General features: G+C 32.0%; 1 protein-coding gene across 6 annotated transcripts in view; it reads left to right on the top strand.

The window, feature by feature from the left end:
- The window catches only part of MGAT4C (MGAT4 family member C), a 1,099,619-nt gene that overhangs the window by 747,909 nt on the left and 334,399 nt on the right, over nucleotides 1-17,311 (top strand). For 2 of the 6 annotated variants that reach the window (XM_074270916.1, XM_074270918.1), the window contains exon 2: nucleotides 12,731-12,898. The exons of the other annotated variants lie outside the window; for them this stretch is intronic. The gene's annotated coding sequence lies outside the window, so the exon portion shown is untranslated. The remainder of the gene's footprint in view (nucleotides 1-12,730; nucleotides 12,899-17,311) is intronic. 6 annotated transcript variants of the gene reach the window in all.

Below are 17,311 nucleotides of genomic sequence, written 5' to 3'. Positions count from 1 at the left end.
ATCTTTACAGTGATATATATGAAGACATATGTGTGTATTCATTTATGCACTGGTGATATATATGCATGTGTATGTGCACTTATGCTATATTGTATATTTGTATATATGTACTGCATATATGTATGCATAGGTACATATATGTATATATGTATATAGACAAATAATTCTTTTATATGGTGGAATAATCTGCCTATAGTCACAAAGGTAATCAGTGCTTTATCCTAGCATACAAGTCATCAGTATTGACCTTCTTTATTCTCTAATGTTATCTTTGGCATGAGGGAAAACAGAATATGGATATTTTGTTTAAAAACAATTTCTTTAAAAAGTTCTTCTGATCACTAAGTCAATTGTGAAAACATGGCATGCATGCAATTAAAGACAAAAAAGTGGCTTTGTATTTTATATATGTGTATATTTCTACATTAACCTCTAATGATATGATATATTGGCATTTTAAAAAGGCTGATAATATAATAATAAAGATAATTACAATAATGATCATAATTATTATTAGTAATAATAGTTATATTTAAAAAGACTTTCAAGTTTGCAAATTATTTCACACATATTATTTTGTTCCATAATAGGTTATATACCCTTACTACTTTTCTTAGGACACATATTCACAATCTAATGTGCCTAGAAAATATATTCGATTATTATTATTATTATTATTATTATTATTATTATTATTATTATATTTAGAATCACATAAATTTGAAGCTAGATAGAATCTTAAAAATCATCCAGTTCAACCTCATTCCCAGCCCCTCTCCTTTTTATTGAAGCCCTGGAGCAATGGTTTGAAAAGGTCACAATATGAAGTGGTGGTGGAACCTAAACATAAATTTTCCATCTATTGATCCTTAGTAAACTCTTTCCAGTAGGCTTCACTGTCAGAGAATTATGAGCACAATTCCTTACACAGAGAAAATACTCAGTTATATTTATTGAATTGAGATCATTGCTCTGGGCTCTTCTTTTGATGTTCTTGAGCTGCCCAATTATTTGATGGCTAATTAAGTATTCAAGCAGATTCTGTCAAAACATGAGAAAGTACCTTTGATAGCTAATATGAAACAACAAAAAATGGACTTTATATACATACAGAAGCTCATCCTCTAAATTCCCTGAATATCACTACCTATTCATTCATTCATTGTTACTTTCAATGTCTAGCTTGCTGTTTTTCATTGTCTATTTTCTTTGAGAGATAATTGGTATTAAGTGACATTCCCAGGGTCATATAGCTAGTAAGTGTCTGAGTTCCAATTTGAACTCAGGTCCTCCTGGTGCTGCATTCCCTGTGCCTCTTAGCTGTTCTTGCCTTGCTATTTTAACCAGACTTCTATCACTGAAAATATTAAAGAGAGAGAAATATGATGTGATCTATCCCCAATATTCATCAGCTACTTCTCTATCCCACCTAAGATATGTAATTGACAAGGGAAGGGTACCTGAAAATTTATATATAAATTAACATATTAATTTTATTTGCATATTTTTTAGTTTCTTCATATGTACCTATACTGTGTCCCCCAAGAAGAACAGATATCAAGCTTTCTGAAGAAGGAAACCATTATAATTGCCTGTTAAAAAATTTCCAGAGGACATAGAATGCTACTCTCCCCTTGGGTGGTACTATATAACTTTTAGAGTTGTACCTCCCAAGTCAAATTTTATCACAATCACATTATTAGTTTAACTTCACCTAGTACCAAATATCTGTATTTGGTGATTAATTTTTTTAACAACATAAAGCTCTGAGTGTTTTTACTTTGATTATCTATTTACTTTTACTTGCCTTTGATATATTATGACTGTCCTTGCCATGTGAAAATATCCCATATATTTTTGCTTCCCTAGTGGTGGAGATAGAATGAAGATAATGAATCTTTAAAAAAAAAAGAATAAAGGAAGGAAGGAAAGAAAAAAAAAAGAAAAATACTTTTTTGAAAAAGCAATAATTTCTGTTCTTCCCCTAGCAATAACCTGTAGCTCTCTTCTCTTTTACAAATTCATGAGAAACTATGTACTTTCCTTGACTCAGTTTCCTCTAAATCCATTCACTTTTTTAATGAAGTTAACAAACATCACATTTCAATATAAAGCTTGGAATAAAAATTAGAATGCTGAATACATAATTGGAAATACATGAATTTGAATTTTACAAGTTAACCATGTAATCTTAGGTAAATCCTTTAACCAGTCTTGCCTGGTTCTTAATCTATACAATAGGAATAATAGCACCCACATTCAAGAAGTGTTGGGATGATGAGATAAGATAATATCCAAAAAAAGTTTTAAACTAGTTTTTATTAAGACAAAAGTTATTGTAAATGAATTATGAACTTTGATTGAATGATTTTAAATGTATGATTTTATACAGTAACAGACCTTTTCTGAACTTTCTTCTTATCTCTTCTATGTATTATTAAAATGTTTCATTTATTTTCCTCTTTTTATATCATTACCACTATGCATTAACTACCATCACTATAATATCCCACCACTACTAGAATTCTGTTTCTTTTAACAGATAAATATAGTCAAACAAAACAAATTTACACATTGTGTCTGAAAATAAACATCTCATTCTTTGCCTCTAGTCTATCATCTCTTTGCCAAGAGTTAGGAAGCAGGCTATATTATATATGCCTTCCAAAGTCATGAGTGTTCACTGAATTGATGAGAGTTCTTAAACCTTTCAAGTCTTTAGCTTTAATGATATTGAAGTCACTGTATAAATTACTCTCTTGGTTTTACTCATTTATCTCTACATTTGTTAATACCATTCCTCCTCTCAAGTTTCTTTGAATTCATCATCTTTGAAAAATTTCTTACAACAAAATAATATTCCATTACATTAATGTCATATAATTTGTTCAGCTACTTTGGGGGAACATATTCTATTTTCATTGGTTTGAAACAGAGAAAAAAACATGGTGCTACACTTTATACACACATACACACATGTATACACATGGTATGTTTGCATATATTCACATATACAAATACACATACATATACATGTGTGTGATTGTATGATTACTTGCTCTCTATCTTTAATATCTGTGGCATACATACATAATATATGAATATAAAACATATATACATATAAATACACATATATATGACATAAATACATAATTTATCATGGGGTAAAAGTATATACAGAATTTCATGAATTTATACTTTGATGTTTTGAATTTGGGGACTCCTTAGCTACAAATTTTCTTCCTAAATATTTGGATTAATCTACAACTCCATCAGTATCCTTTAGTGTGCCTCTTCCCCTACCACAGTCAAGACCAAAATTTCCTTTAAGATATATAATTTGTGATATTCATCAGTCTAATGGGTATGAGAAGGAAGCTTGGTTTTACTTTAACTTCTTTCCCCCTTTTTAATTCTTTGCAATCTCATCTTCTAGCCACATAATTAAAATGACATTGCTTAAATCAAAATTGTCAATAATCTTTCAGTTGTTAAATCTGATTGACCTTTTGTCATCCTCATGCTTCTTGACCTCCACTCCCCTGCCCTATTTTTATCTGTCTTTGCTTAGCAAGCTTTCTCTATACCTATCTATACCATCATTCTTTGTAGCTCTAATACTACAATTGGTTGTCCTATAAAAATTCCAAAATAGATATGCTCAATAGAAAACTGTTATCATTCATTAATAAATATTATTAAATTCTATATGCTAAAGCAGTGTACTAAGTGCTGGGGATAGTTTTTTTTAAAAAAAGGAAATGAAAATAGCTTCAAGAGACATAAGTACACATTTATGGGATTTAAACAATATTTTAAAATAAATCCATTTTGGACATTGGCAATCTCAGAAAATGTTTTATAAAGAAGATAACATATCAGCTGAGTATTGAAGGAATCAGAAAGTCCAAAAGGAACAGAAATAATCCAAGAACATACTTGGAGATGGAGGAGGGAGCACCAGTTGTATAAAACAACCACTGAGCCAATATGACTGAAGCACAAAGTATATGCAAGAAAGGCTTGACATGGGAGGGAGAGGGAGAGGGGAGAGAGGGAAAGGGAAGAAAGAAGGGAGGAGAGAGAGGGGGAAAGGAGGGAGGGAGGGAGAGGGAGAAGAGAGAAGAAGAAGAGGAGAGAGGGAGGAAGGGAGGGAGGGAGAGGGAGAAGAGAGGAGAAGAAGGGGGGCAGGAAGAGAGAGAAGAAAAGGAGAGGAGAAAGGGAGAGGGAGAAGGAAAGAGACAGGGACAGGGAAAGAGGGAGAGAGAAAGGGGTAGAGAAAGAGGGGGAAAAGGAGAGAGGAAGAGTCATGGAAATGAAGAAGGGAAGAGAAAGGGAGAGGGAGATGAAGGAGATGAAGGGAGAGGGAGGGAGAAAGGAAGGGAGAAGGGAGGGGGAGAGGGAGAGGGAAGGGGTGATAAGTAGAGGGATAGAGAAGGAAGATGGGGAGAGGAAGAGGAGGGGAAGAGTTTTAGGGGAAGAGAAGGAGATATGGAGGGAGGGAAACAGAGAGGGAGAAGGAGGGAGAGACAGATAGATACAGAGACAGAGGGAAGAAAAATAAAATCAGAGAGACGAAAAGACAGAGAGACAGAAAAGACAGACAGAGGGGAAAGAGGAGAGACAGAGAGAAAAGAAAGGGGGAGGCAGGCAGAGTGAAAGAAAGACAAAGACAAAGACAGAAAAATAGAGAATTACAATGAGATAAGTGAGAAGTGATGAACTAAAGCGATTACATAAGGAGAAAGGAATACCTAAGTGAGATAGTGTGGAAACAGACACAATAAAAAATGCCTATAGACCAAATGAAAAATGAAGAGTTAAGGACTATACCAAGATAGCAAATGTTTATCTTTCTGCAATGTAGTTTTTGGAAATTGTCAGGGAGAATACAACTTCACCCCTGCACAGACAGCATATGTCAGAAGTGGTTCATGATTTAAAAAAAAATACCTATTGTTGCACAAAATTAAGAAACATGAACTTTATTTTCAAGGATTTTTCATTTTTTATCTAGTTATCTTTTAAAAAACCATTTGGTATAGATCCCTATTCCCACCTTATTCTCCTCTAAAGCAATAAGAATAAAGTACCCTATAAATAAATCAAACTTATTAATAATTTTAATACACAATTATCTAATCCTTTAAATTTATAAAAATGTGCCTTCTCATCAAACTGTTCTGGTTGTGATCGGGGAGCCACCTGCCAGTGGTTGCTGGAGGTCTAACTCAGACCTCTAGAATGAATCTTTTCATCTGACAGGATGATGATGATATGAGAGGCAGTTGTGTTATCTGACCTTTCTCCTCTTCCCTCTTGCCTCCAATTTATTTCATTCCCAATCCACAAGGAATATCTGGGAAGGCTGCTTTGCAACTCAAGTTTGATTCACAGCTATGGAGGCTCTCAGAGAATTGACCTTCCCCTTCACCTAGGCATGGTCCTTAACAGTGGTAAAAGAGTATAACTAATATTATTCCCATTTTGCAGATAAGCTCAGAGAGGAAATTATTTGACCAGTAAAAAATTCCCAGGCTGAAACTTGTTGACTCCAAAGTTTTTTAGATAGACACACACACACACACACACATGCATACATATTTATATATACATACTATATATGTATATATGCATGTACATATGTATGTACATATGTATGTTTTATATGTTTTCATACTATGCTTTATTATCTATTGTATCACAGAAATTTTGAAATTCACATAATAAAATTCAAAATAGTATCAAATTTTCTGAATACAAAACAAATACACACACACACACCAACCCCAATAGGGACTGTGATACAATCTAGTCATTTTAATAAATCTCTTTATGGCCATTTATCAACCACTGAGAACGAAATTTACTAATTACTTCAGATAAATGTTTAGATTATATTAAGAGAGTAGAAACTAGAGGAAATGTTACTCTTTAATCACTAAAGAGGAATCACTGCTTCCAGAAGCTATAGGAAATAGATAAAAAGACTGAAAGTTCAATTCAGTATTTGAATTGATATTTTGTGCTCAAACATTCTGAATTTTTGACAGTTGAACCTGAAGTTGATATTTACTATACACAGAATTAATATTTACTGTAGATAAAATTCAAAATATAGTTGTTTCAGTAAATAAAAGTACTTACAACTCAGCCTTGTTCACTGAAAATCAATCAATCTGTACACAGAAGCTATCGGTTTAAGATGAACTGTTTCAGATGTTATCTTTTAATTAGCCATGGAAGTTTCCAATGTCCAACACATATAAATCTTGAAATAATTAATAGTTCCTTCTTAAACTAAATTTTCAGCAAAATATCGATTTCTGACAATACTGGAGGAGGAAGAGCTTTCTTGAATCCTATTCTTTCATTTGTCACCTTTAAGTGATATATGCTCAAAATGAGAGAAATAAATATTCCAAAATATATTCAATTTGTTTCACTAAATAAGCCCAGCTTCCTAACAAACAACATTAGTGTTAACATCCTCCACCTCTCAGAGGTTAACAGATCATAAAGTTTACTCTTATCCTTTCAGGTTTGATTATAGATGAGGCTGGTAACACTGAATTTGTAATGGCTAAAAATTTTCCCTAATGATTGTATTCTTCTTCAGGTCATTTCAGTCATGTCCAACTCATTTAAGGTTTTCTTGGTAAAGTTATGGGAATGATTTGCCATTTCTTTCCCCAGCTCATTTTACAGATCAGGAAACTTAAGTAAAGAAGGTTAAGTTGACTTGCCCAGAGTTACCCATGTAACAAGGCTGATTTCAAATCAAATTTTCCAGACTCCAAGTCCAATGCTCTATTAAATCACCTAGCTGCTCTAATATTCATTCTAATTGAAGTCTCCCCCCACCCAAAGATGATGGTCATTCATGTTAGGCACTGGATTCTGAATTTTTAGCTAATTTTCCCTAACACAATAATTGTTTAAAAAGAATGTTGATGTATTGATTCAGATGAAGATCCAGGATCATTTTAATACCATATATTTTAAAATAATATATTTATTTTTAACTTATACTTTTGATGTTCAAAGACAAGTTTTCTGATAGCTAAGGCAAGTAAATAAAAAATATTTGAAAGTAAATTTGATTTGTCCATATCTAGATTATCCCTAAAATATTGGTCTTCAGATGGCCAAATGATAGTCTTAGTTCTAGCATTTATGTAAATAAGTCACTTAATTTCTTCCCCTGGAAAAAAACGGTAGGATTATGTTGGATCATGTCATGAATAAAAATATCAAGAGAGAAAAATGTCTGGGTATTAAAAATAGATTTATTAGCTAGACTGGTTAATAATCAATAAATTGGTAATTAGTGATTACTCTTTTATTTTATTTTTTTGCTTTTTTTAAAAAAAATTATTATAGCCTTTTATTTACAAGATATATGCATGGGTAATTTTACAGCATTGATAATTGCCAAACCTTTTGTTCCAATTTTTCCCCTCCTTCCCCCCATCCCTTCTCCCAGATGGCAAGTTGACCAATACATGTTAAATATGTTAAAAGTATAAATTAAATACAACATTAGTATGAATGTCCAAACAGTTATTTTGCTGTTCAAAAAGAATCAGACTTTGAAATAGTGTACTATTAGCCTGTGAAGGAAATAAAAAATGCAGGTGGACAAAAATAGAGGGATTGGGAATTCTATGTAGTGGTTCATAGTTATCTCCCAGAGTTATTTCATTGGGTGTAGCTGGTTCAGTTCATTACTGCTCTTTTGGAACTGATTTGGTTCATGTCATTGTTGAAGAGGGCCACATCCATCAGAATTGGTCATCATATAGTATTGTTGTTGATGTATACAACGATCTCCTGGTCCTGCCTTTTCAATCAGCATCAGTTCATGTAAGTCTCTCTAGACCTTTCTGAAATCCTCATGTTGATCATTTCTTAGAGAGCAGTAATATTCCATAAAATTCATATGTGGTTACTCTTAATAACAAAAGATAAAGATGCAGTTTTTTTGCATCATCTTAAGTGCCCTGCTATCTTCCTGGCTGCTTATTATTGAGCTCTCCCCAAAGAGCAAAAGGCAACCTTAAATTGGTGAACAAACACTTAATGCAAATCAAGAGATTTTAACTCTTCCCAATTATTCATCTTTTCAGGGAGAGTATAGAAATAGGGAGATATTTGAGAAATGATACTTAGTCATGAGTTTTGAAGCCCATTTAGCAATCTGAACACTCCAGTTAGATTCTTTCTGATTTTATTTCTCCTTCATGAACCAGTCTACCCAATATTTATAAGAAGGGAGGGATAAAAAGACTCTTTGGTCATGTTTATAGAGTTAATAGAAATCAGGTTACCAAGTGGCTGGGGTCCAAAACAACCTATCTAAAGAGGAGATGCTTTGAGAAGACATTTAATGAAATGACATTCCTTAATTGGAATTGACCAGGGGAAGATCTTCTCTTTAAACTAATGCTAAGAGATGCACTTTCAACAGAGAAGAGAACAACTTAAATGTTAATAATGAAATGACATCATTAAAATTAATTATTCTTGTTATCAAATCAGCAGAAAATGCAGCTATATGTGCAGCTCACAATATTCCTTAGTATGGCCCAACCCATATTAAAATGTAATCAAGAAATATTTAACAAATTAAATTTTAAAATACAACAAAATACAGATCATATTACATTTTAAACCTAAAATCATATTTTTCCCTTGGATTTAATTTTATGGTTATAAAATGAATAATTTATTATGTGTTTATTCTTGGTAGCTTTAATTAAAATGGTAATAGTTGATCTTGGTTTTTTTTTTTTTCATTTTCATATATGTTATTGGTAATTTTGGAGGACAAAAGGATAATTGGAAATATGAGGTAAAGAAGTGATTTGTGGGGCAATTTAGTAGATAGTAGTGAAGAAACTCAAGCCATAGGGTGAGAAGAAGAGTGATGGAAAGGAGGGCATTGAAATGGAAATTGGAGATAAATGTATGGCACATAAAAAGCAAAGGTCGGAACCTCACATTCAAACATATAAGTAATATAGCAAATCCAATCTTATAAGTCTCAAAATTCACAACTAAGCACTTGCTTTTGCAAATCTCAATGTGTTTTTGGTGAAAACATGCAGATAAATATTTAGGACAAAAAGTACTGTGTGATATTTCTAATATTTGAAGGATTATTGGTTAAAAAAAAGTAGGAATGCTTGTTTTTTTTTTTTTGTTTGTTTGTTTTTTGCATTGTAACTATTATTGTGATACTGTAAATGGTATATATTTTGTTTGACCAAGCACATTGTGGTCATGCTGTCCATTTCTGTGTATAGGTAATGTTGCAGTATTTAAGCATGTTGCAGGCTAGATACTCTTGTCTATTAAGTTGAAGTTTCATATACATGGGCAAAGAAAGCATCATGTTAGTGGCAAGCAATCAGAATTTTGTATGAAAACTAAGAAGAATAGAGTATATTTTGTTTTTTGTTTTTATTTGTTTTCTGAGAAAGTAAGTGAAGCCAAAAGTGATGTATGTGGGCTCTGCTTCTTCTTTTCCAGTTATTGGTCATGGTCAGTTTCTTGCACTATGAAATAGTCCATCTTGTTTTAAAATCTGCTCCTCAGTAGCCTACTTGGGGAAGATTTTGATCATCTCTATAGACCGCAAGGTTCCTTTAAACACAGTTAACACAACTGATCTATAATTTTGATTCATCAATCACTGATATTTGTTCTGTATTAAATAGTATGCAGAAAATTATATTTTGTTGTTTGTAGATTCAATGAATGTTTACTATAGGTAAGACTTAAAGAGAAAGAAAACTGAACTAGAGTTTACACAAGAAATAATTATAAATGATTTGTAAATAGAAATATTCAATGTTCAAGAAATATAAATAATTATAATTAAAATATTAAATTATGAATTATTTGTTTTAAACTTTTTATAAAAATATATAAATAATTTCATATAAAAAGTCATATAAGAAATAATGTCAAAAAGAAGTGATTCATACAAGGAAATATTTTTTTTTCATTCAAGATAGAAGCTAGATTATTTCTTTTCTAAAGTTAAAAGAAAAATATTATGTGTAATTTTAAAGTACAGTAACAATGTTCTTCTAAAATAAAATTTAAAACACCACTATGAAATATAGCATTTTGAGTCTGATTAATAGTTAAGTAAAATAAATCAATTATTATGAAATCTTTATTATAAAAGCAAAAAACAAATACAAAAATTCATGAAGACACTAAAAATATAGTCAAGGCAGTTTGCCATTTTAGAACTCGTAGTTAAGCATTCAGAATGTTTTGTTGTTATTTAAAAGTCAGTCACCCCATTTGAGATTTTCTTGGCAAAGATATTGAAGTGATTTGCAAATTCCTTCTCTAGCTTACTTTATAGATGAGGAAACTGAGACAAAAATAATTTTAAGTGACTTATTCAGAGACATATAGCTAGTATGTTATCTAAGGCAGAATTTGAATCTAGATCTTCCTAACTCCAGTGCTCTATACATTGTGCTACCTAACAGTCAAATTTGTGAAAGGTGAAATGAATTTGTGAAAGTATAAAATTTATGAAAATTGTGTGACAAAAGTGGCTGAAAATCTCTTTTCCAAAAATGTTTGAACTTTTAAAATATGTCATTATTATATAACACTGTTGTGGAAAGAATTGTTAAAATTGACAAAAACATCAGTGGGGCTGGGAGTGGAGGCAGTGCATAAAAATTTGCCTGACTTTTCCAATTGCAATCATATTTATTTGCACATGATAACAAAAATATAACACTGAGTGAAGAATTGAACAAGTGAAAATATTTAGAGTTTTAGACAAGCACACTCTAAATAAATTCTAAAACATATAATCCAGTTATGAATTTGTAGCTAAATTATTGATATAGAAGAATAAAATTGCTCCTTATAGTAAAGTTCAACATGTTCACTACATTAAAGAACAAGAAGTGTTTTCCTCAAAAGTAGTCAAATTGGAACATGCTGAAATTTGTTAAGAAAACCATGAATTGTATATGTTCTTGAGAAAAACAACAAGAAATCAGACTGAGTATGAAGCTTTACTTTATTAAAAGGAATTTACTGGTATTCCTTTCCTAAAGTTTTGAAGAAGTTTTGATAACTTTCCATAAAATCAATTTTTTTTTTCAAAATTAAAAGAGTCAGCATAAGAGCTTAAATAATAACTGGTTTCAGGATTTGATTTTCATTATAAATATTACAAGGCATTTAAGTGAGTGAAATTTAAAACTTTAGTGTCAAAATCAATTTATAACGTTTACATAAGAATGCATTAAAGCTTTTAAGATAAAATGATCTTTAGGAAAATATACTAAAATTTTGATTTGACTCATTTTCCTACATGTAAAAATTATCAAAAGCCATTTTTGTTTTTGTATTTTCAGCTAGTATGCCACAAATATTCAGGAATTACTATTTGAATTTGAAAGGCAATTTGAAGGATTCAAAATGTGTGAAAACAATTTTTTGCTATTCAGGACTCCATTTTCTTTTGATGTTGAGAGAACGAAAAGTAATATTCAAATGGAACTTTTTGAAATTCAGTGTAACAAAGAGCTAAACGCAACATATAATGAAGTTAGTGTTCCAGATTTTTATTCTTACTTATCAAGATATTTTGTTAAAATATGCATGTTTGCTATAAGAATCTTAACAATGTTTGATGGTCTGCACCTTTGTGGGAAGTTATTTTTGCTCTTGAAGACTGCTAAAACTTCACACAGAGCAAAATTAATAAATAAGCATGTGTTATCCATAATGAAAAATTTAATATCACAAAAGCTTATAACCAGTATACAAAATAGTGGTAAAAGATGTCAAGTTTTTAACAAATAATATTAAATTTGAATCTTCCTGTATTGATATGTTTTGTAATGATATTAAATGCGTTCAATATTAAAACTAATTATATACTTCTTTTTATCTAGTACTAGTTCCTACATGATTTACATTTTTGTGATATATATATAGAGAGAGAGAGAGAGACAGAGACAGAGACAGAGACAGAGACAGAGACACAGAGAGTGAGAGAGACAGAGAGACAGAGAGAGAGAGAGAGACAGAGTGAGAGAGAGAGAGACAGAATGAGACACACACACACACAGAGAGAGAGAGAGAGAGAGAGAGAATAAATGGTCAAATTTATTGTAATGCTTCTTTTTATATATTACTTTCATGTAGTTCCTATCTTATTTTTAATGTGGTAATATATCGACTGTGTATACATATATGTGCATAAAAAAGTGTGTGTGTGTGTGTGTTTTCGTTTAGTGGTCCCTGTTTCTGTTTGAATTTGACATCACTGGACTACATGGGCTTTTGGGTTCCTAACTTTATGTGATTTGGGGACTTATGTCACATGCCAGAAACAATCAGAAACTTTAATATCTTAACTCCTTCTCCGCTTTGTTGCCTATAAATAGGGTGGTCTTGAATGATTTCAATAGAATAAACAGATGTTGAGGTGCACTCTGAAGGTCCTCCCAAGTGAGGATGATAAAGTAAATATAAGAAAAGTTTAGCTCATCATTTTTCCTTTTGCATATATAAGTTGATTCTAAACATGTTTATTGTCTTTATAATAGATCTATTGAATTAATTTCATTATCCTCTAAGACCTCCACCCACTGACCCTCTGATTGGTGAGTGGGGCCATGGACCCTAAAGCTCCATTTAAGAGGAAAGCATAGCTTAAATATCTCATTTTCCCCAGGGCTGCACTACTTTAGGAACTCTTCATTGTCCTTCATTCTTGAAGACAACCATGATATATCAGAAGGAAATACCATGACATGCAAGTGAATTGGATTTGAATGAGGGAGAATGTGCAAGCTCACGAGCCCCATATTCTCTTCTGGAACCATCTGGGTCCAGTGATCAGGTATGGAGACAACTGAATGCATTGGGAGACCTTGGCCTTTTTAAGATAAGGTTTTTAGTCTGATTAAAAGCATCATTTTTCTAGCAGTTTAAGGTTTGCAAAGTCTTTTGAAATGATATCTCATTTGGTCTTCACAACAACACCAGCAAAGTTAGTTACTTGCTCAGGATTTAAAAGATTTTTTTACATCTTTTTATTTTTAAACCATGTATAGAGATAATTTTTCAACACTGACCCTTACATAGCCTTAGATTTTCCTCTCCTTCTCCTCCCCCCTTCCCTAGATGACAAGCAATCCAATATATGTTATATATGTTAAATCCAATATGTGTAAATTTATATAATTTACATAATTATATAATTTATATAATTCCTTTCTGCACAACAAAAATCTGATCAAAAAGGAAAGAAAATTAGTAAAAAAAAAAAAAAAAGAATGTTATATTGTGATCCACACTCTGTTCCCACAGTCCTCTCACTGGATGTAGATGGCTCTCTTCATCGCAGTTCATTGGAATCTCATTGTTGGAAAAAGTCGTGTCCATTAGAATTGATCATCATATAATATTGCTGTTGCTGTGTACAATAATCTTCTGGTTCTGCTCATTTCATTTAGCATCAATTCATGTAAGTCTCTCCAGGCTTCTTTAATATCACAGAATTTAAAAATCAAGTAAATGAGGCAGAATTCTGATAAAGAATTCAGACTCATTTTTCTTGACATTAAGTTGATCACCTGTCCTAGGGTGGTGGCAATAAGAACAGAGAGGAAATAATAGCTTCTGAATATAGTAATGCTATTGACAGGAATTATTGGGAGTCTGGCTGTTATAAAAATAATCAACACTCATATAGCACTTTGCAAATGTTACATTACTTGCCTGGAATCTTTCTGACTTTAAATCCAGCACTTCTTCACTATGCCAAGGAAATTAAATAATTAAATCTGAGGGAACTGAAGAATTATAAACATAAAGGATTAGAAAGGGGGAATGATGTATGATTCTCCCCCCCTGAGGCTGGGGTTAAGTGACTTGCCCAGGGTCACACAGCTAGGAAGTGTTAAGTATCTGAGACCAGATTGGAACTTGGGTCCTCCTGAATTCAAGGCTGGTGCTCTATCCACTGCACCACCTAGCTGCCCCATGATGTATGATTTGTAAAAAAAAAAAAAAGTTGGACTTGGAATCAGAACATAATAGATTCAAATTCTGACTAGGCTACATACTTGCTATTTATCTGAAATTGGGTAAGTCACTGAAACTTTGTGCATCTTCATCTTCTCAACTGTAAAACTCAGAGGTTGTATTAGATGGCCTTCAAGGTCCCTTCTAATTTTAAATCTGTGATAATTATTATCCAAGAATTTAGGCAGCTAATAGGGTCTAAAACTTAGGAAATTTGACAGACTTACTAAGAAATAAAATTAGTGATAATGCTTATCAAACTCTCAACCTGGATCAAGTGTTTGTGCTTCCCCTGCTATTATATTTATGTGAGCAAAGGAGAGCTTGTAGAACCATATTTAAAGCAAACAAGTGAGAAGATTCAAGATTCTGTCAGATAAGTCTATACTAGAGCTAGACTTTATTGTAACCCATAAAGTTACCAAAGCCTTGCCTCCATCTGTTTCTTTCATCTCTTCCACTATCTAATGGTCAACTGGAGCAAATTTGCCAGACTTTATGACTTTATTGACAAAAAATGTGAATGTATTCTCCAAATGTTCAAATATTATGAAGAGATAATTTTTAGATGATGAAATTAAAGCCATTTATAGTCATATGAAAAAATGTTCTAAATAACTATTGATTAGAAAAATGAAAAATTAAAACAACCCTGAGATACCACCACTGCTCAGATTGTCTAGGATGACAGGAAAAGATAATGAAAATTTTGGAAATGTTGGAATGCAAAAACTGGGACACTAATGCATTGTTGGTGGAGTTGTGAAATGATCCAACCATTCTGGAGTTCAATTTGGAGCTATGTCCAAAGAGCTATAAAATACTGCATACCCTTTGATCCAGCAGTGCCATTAAAGGATATGTATCTCAAAGAAGTCATAAAGAAAGGGAAAGGACCCACATGTGCAAAAATGTTTGTAGTAGGTTTTTTGTTTTTGTTTTTATGGTAGCAAAGAGTTGGAAACTCTGTGGATGCCCATCAATTGGAGAATGGTTGAACCAGTTATAATATATGAAGACAATGGAACATTATTGTTTTATAAAAAAATAATGAACAAGTTGATTTTAGAAAGACCTGGAAAGATTTACATGAACTGATGCTAAGCAAAACAAGAACCACCAGGAATACATTGTACACAACAACAGCAAGAAAGTGCAATGATCATCTGTGAAAAACTTGGTTCTTCTAAGTGCTTCAGTGACCCAAAACAATCTCAGTAGACTTTTGACAGAAAATGCCACCTCCATCCAGAAAAACAACCATGGAGACTGAATATAAATTAATACATGTTCACTTCTTTCCTCTGTTTTTTTTTTCCTTTCTCCCATTTTTTTTGCTCTGTTTTTTCTCACCCAACATGATTTATAAATCAATGTGTATTAAAAAGAAATGTAGAAAGAAAGAAAAAAGAAGATTCAGGTCAATTTCAATAGTCTTATGATAAAAAGAGCCATCGGTGTACAGAAAGAGGATTGAGGGGAATGTGTATTACAACATAGTATTTTCTCCTTTTTTGTTGTTTGCTTGTTTTTTTGTTTTCCTTTCACATCTTTTTCCTTTTTGATCTGATTTTTTTTGTGTGTAGCATGATAAATGTGGAAATATGTATAGAAGAATTGAACATGTTTAATATATATTGGATTACTTGCTCTCTAGGGCAGGGGTGGGAGGTAGGGAAAGAGAAAAAAAATTTGGAACACAAGGTTTTGGAAGGGTGAATATTGAAAACTATCTTTGTCTATATTTCATAAATTTAAAAATGATTAAAAAATAAAAATCCCTCTCTTCTCCTCTTCCCACTCTCTATCCCCTTAGCCTCATTTTTTTTATATATTTAAAAGACTTTTATAATTTTTTATGTGTGTGTGTGTGTGTGTATAAATACACACACACACACACACACACACACATATATATATATATATATATATATATATATATATATATATATATATATATAATTGTCATTGTCATTATTTTTTTGTTTACTTGCTTTTATTTCTAAGCTATGTTTAAAGTTATTATTTCTGAGACATATTTCTGAGACCATGCCTAAGTGAAGAGGCAGGTCAATTCTTTGAGAGCCTACATAGCTGTGAATCATAACACTTGAAGGAGTTGCAAAGCAATGTTTACTAACGAAAATATTCCTTGTGGATTGGGAATGAAATAAATTGGAGGCAAGAGGGAAGAGGAGAGAGATCGGAGAATGCAACTGGCTCTCAGTCTCCTTGTATATCATCATCATCATCAACCTCTCATATGAAAAGATCTATTCTATGGGTCTGAATTAGACCTCCAGCAGCCAGTGACAAGTGGCTCTGGCATCACAACATATTAAAAGATTTTAAAATGTGAATGTGAGTTTTTGTCTGATTTCACTAAGATGTAGTAATAATGACTTTTGGAGAGGCTATGAAATGTAGAAAGAAATGACAAAGAACTAGGAAAATGAAGTTGTAGTTCAAATATTTCAATCATGTTTGACTCTTCATGACTCCATTTGGACTTTTCTTGGCAGAGATACTGAAGTGTTTTGCCCTTTTCCTTCTCCAGCTCATTTTACACATGAAAAACTGAGGCAAACAGAGTTAAGTGACTTGCTCAGGATTACACAAGTAGGAATTAATTATCTGAAGCTGCATTTTAACTCAGGAAAATAAGTTTCCTCAGACTCCATACCTGGCACTCTATCTACTGCACCAGCAGCAGCTGTCCCTAAATGAAAGAAAAAATAGAAAATTAACAGTTTTTAAGAGATTTTCATTTATTTATTTGTTTATTCATTTTTTAATTTATTTCACAGAGCAACCCTACGGAGCAGAGGTCCAAAATTTAGACAAGGTTCAGTCGTATACCTCAATAAATTTACAGAACTTAAAATCTATTTCATGCCAAAAATGTAGGGTGTTAGTTAATACAGCCAAGAGGTAGACAGAGAGGGTGGAAGACAATTGCCAGGATCAGCAGAAACAATTTTTTTTTTTTTTCTAATTTAATAAAGTTGATAAAGTAGCCTTAGAGATAAATTTTGGAGAGTAAATTCAAAGGAGTCCAGAAAAAGAATGGTATGAAAAATTAGAGTAACATTCCAGTTAATATAGATGTGAAAGAAAAAAAAAAAGAAGATAAATTGAATGAATAGTTCAAAAGTGTTTGGAAGAAGGGAGAACTGGATTTATTTTCATTCTGTCACTTACTAGCTGTGTGTGCTAATTAACTTTA

Source organism: Sminthopsis crassicaudata, chromosome 5 (assembly GCF_048593235.1).
Source record: "Sminthopsis crassicaudata isolate SCR6 chromosome 5, ASM4859323v1, whole genome shotgun sequence".
Taxonomy (NCBI): domain Eukaryota; kingdom Metazoa; phylum Chordata; class Mammalia; order Dasyuromorphia; family Dasyuridae; genus Sminthopsis; species Sminthopsis crassicaudata.
Note: the sequence above shows the minus strand (reverse complement) of the source record. Positions and strands in the feature narration are given on the sequence as shown.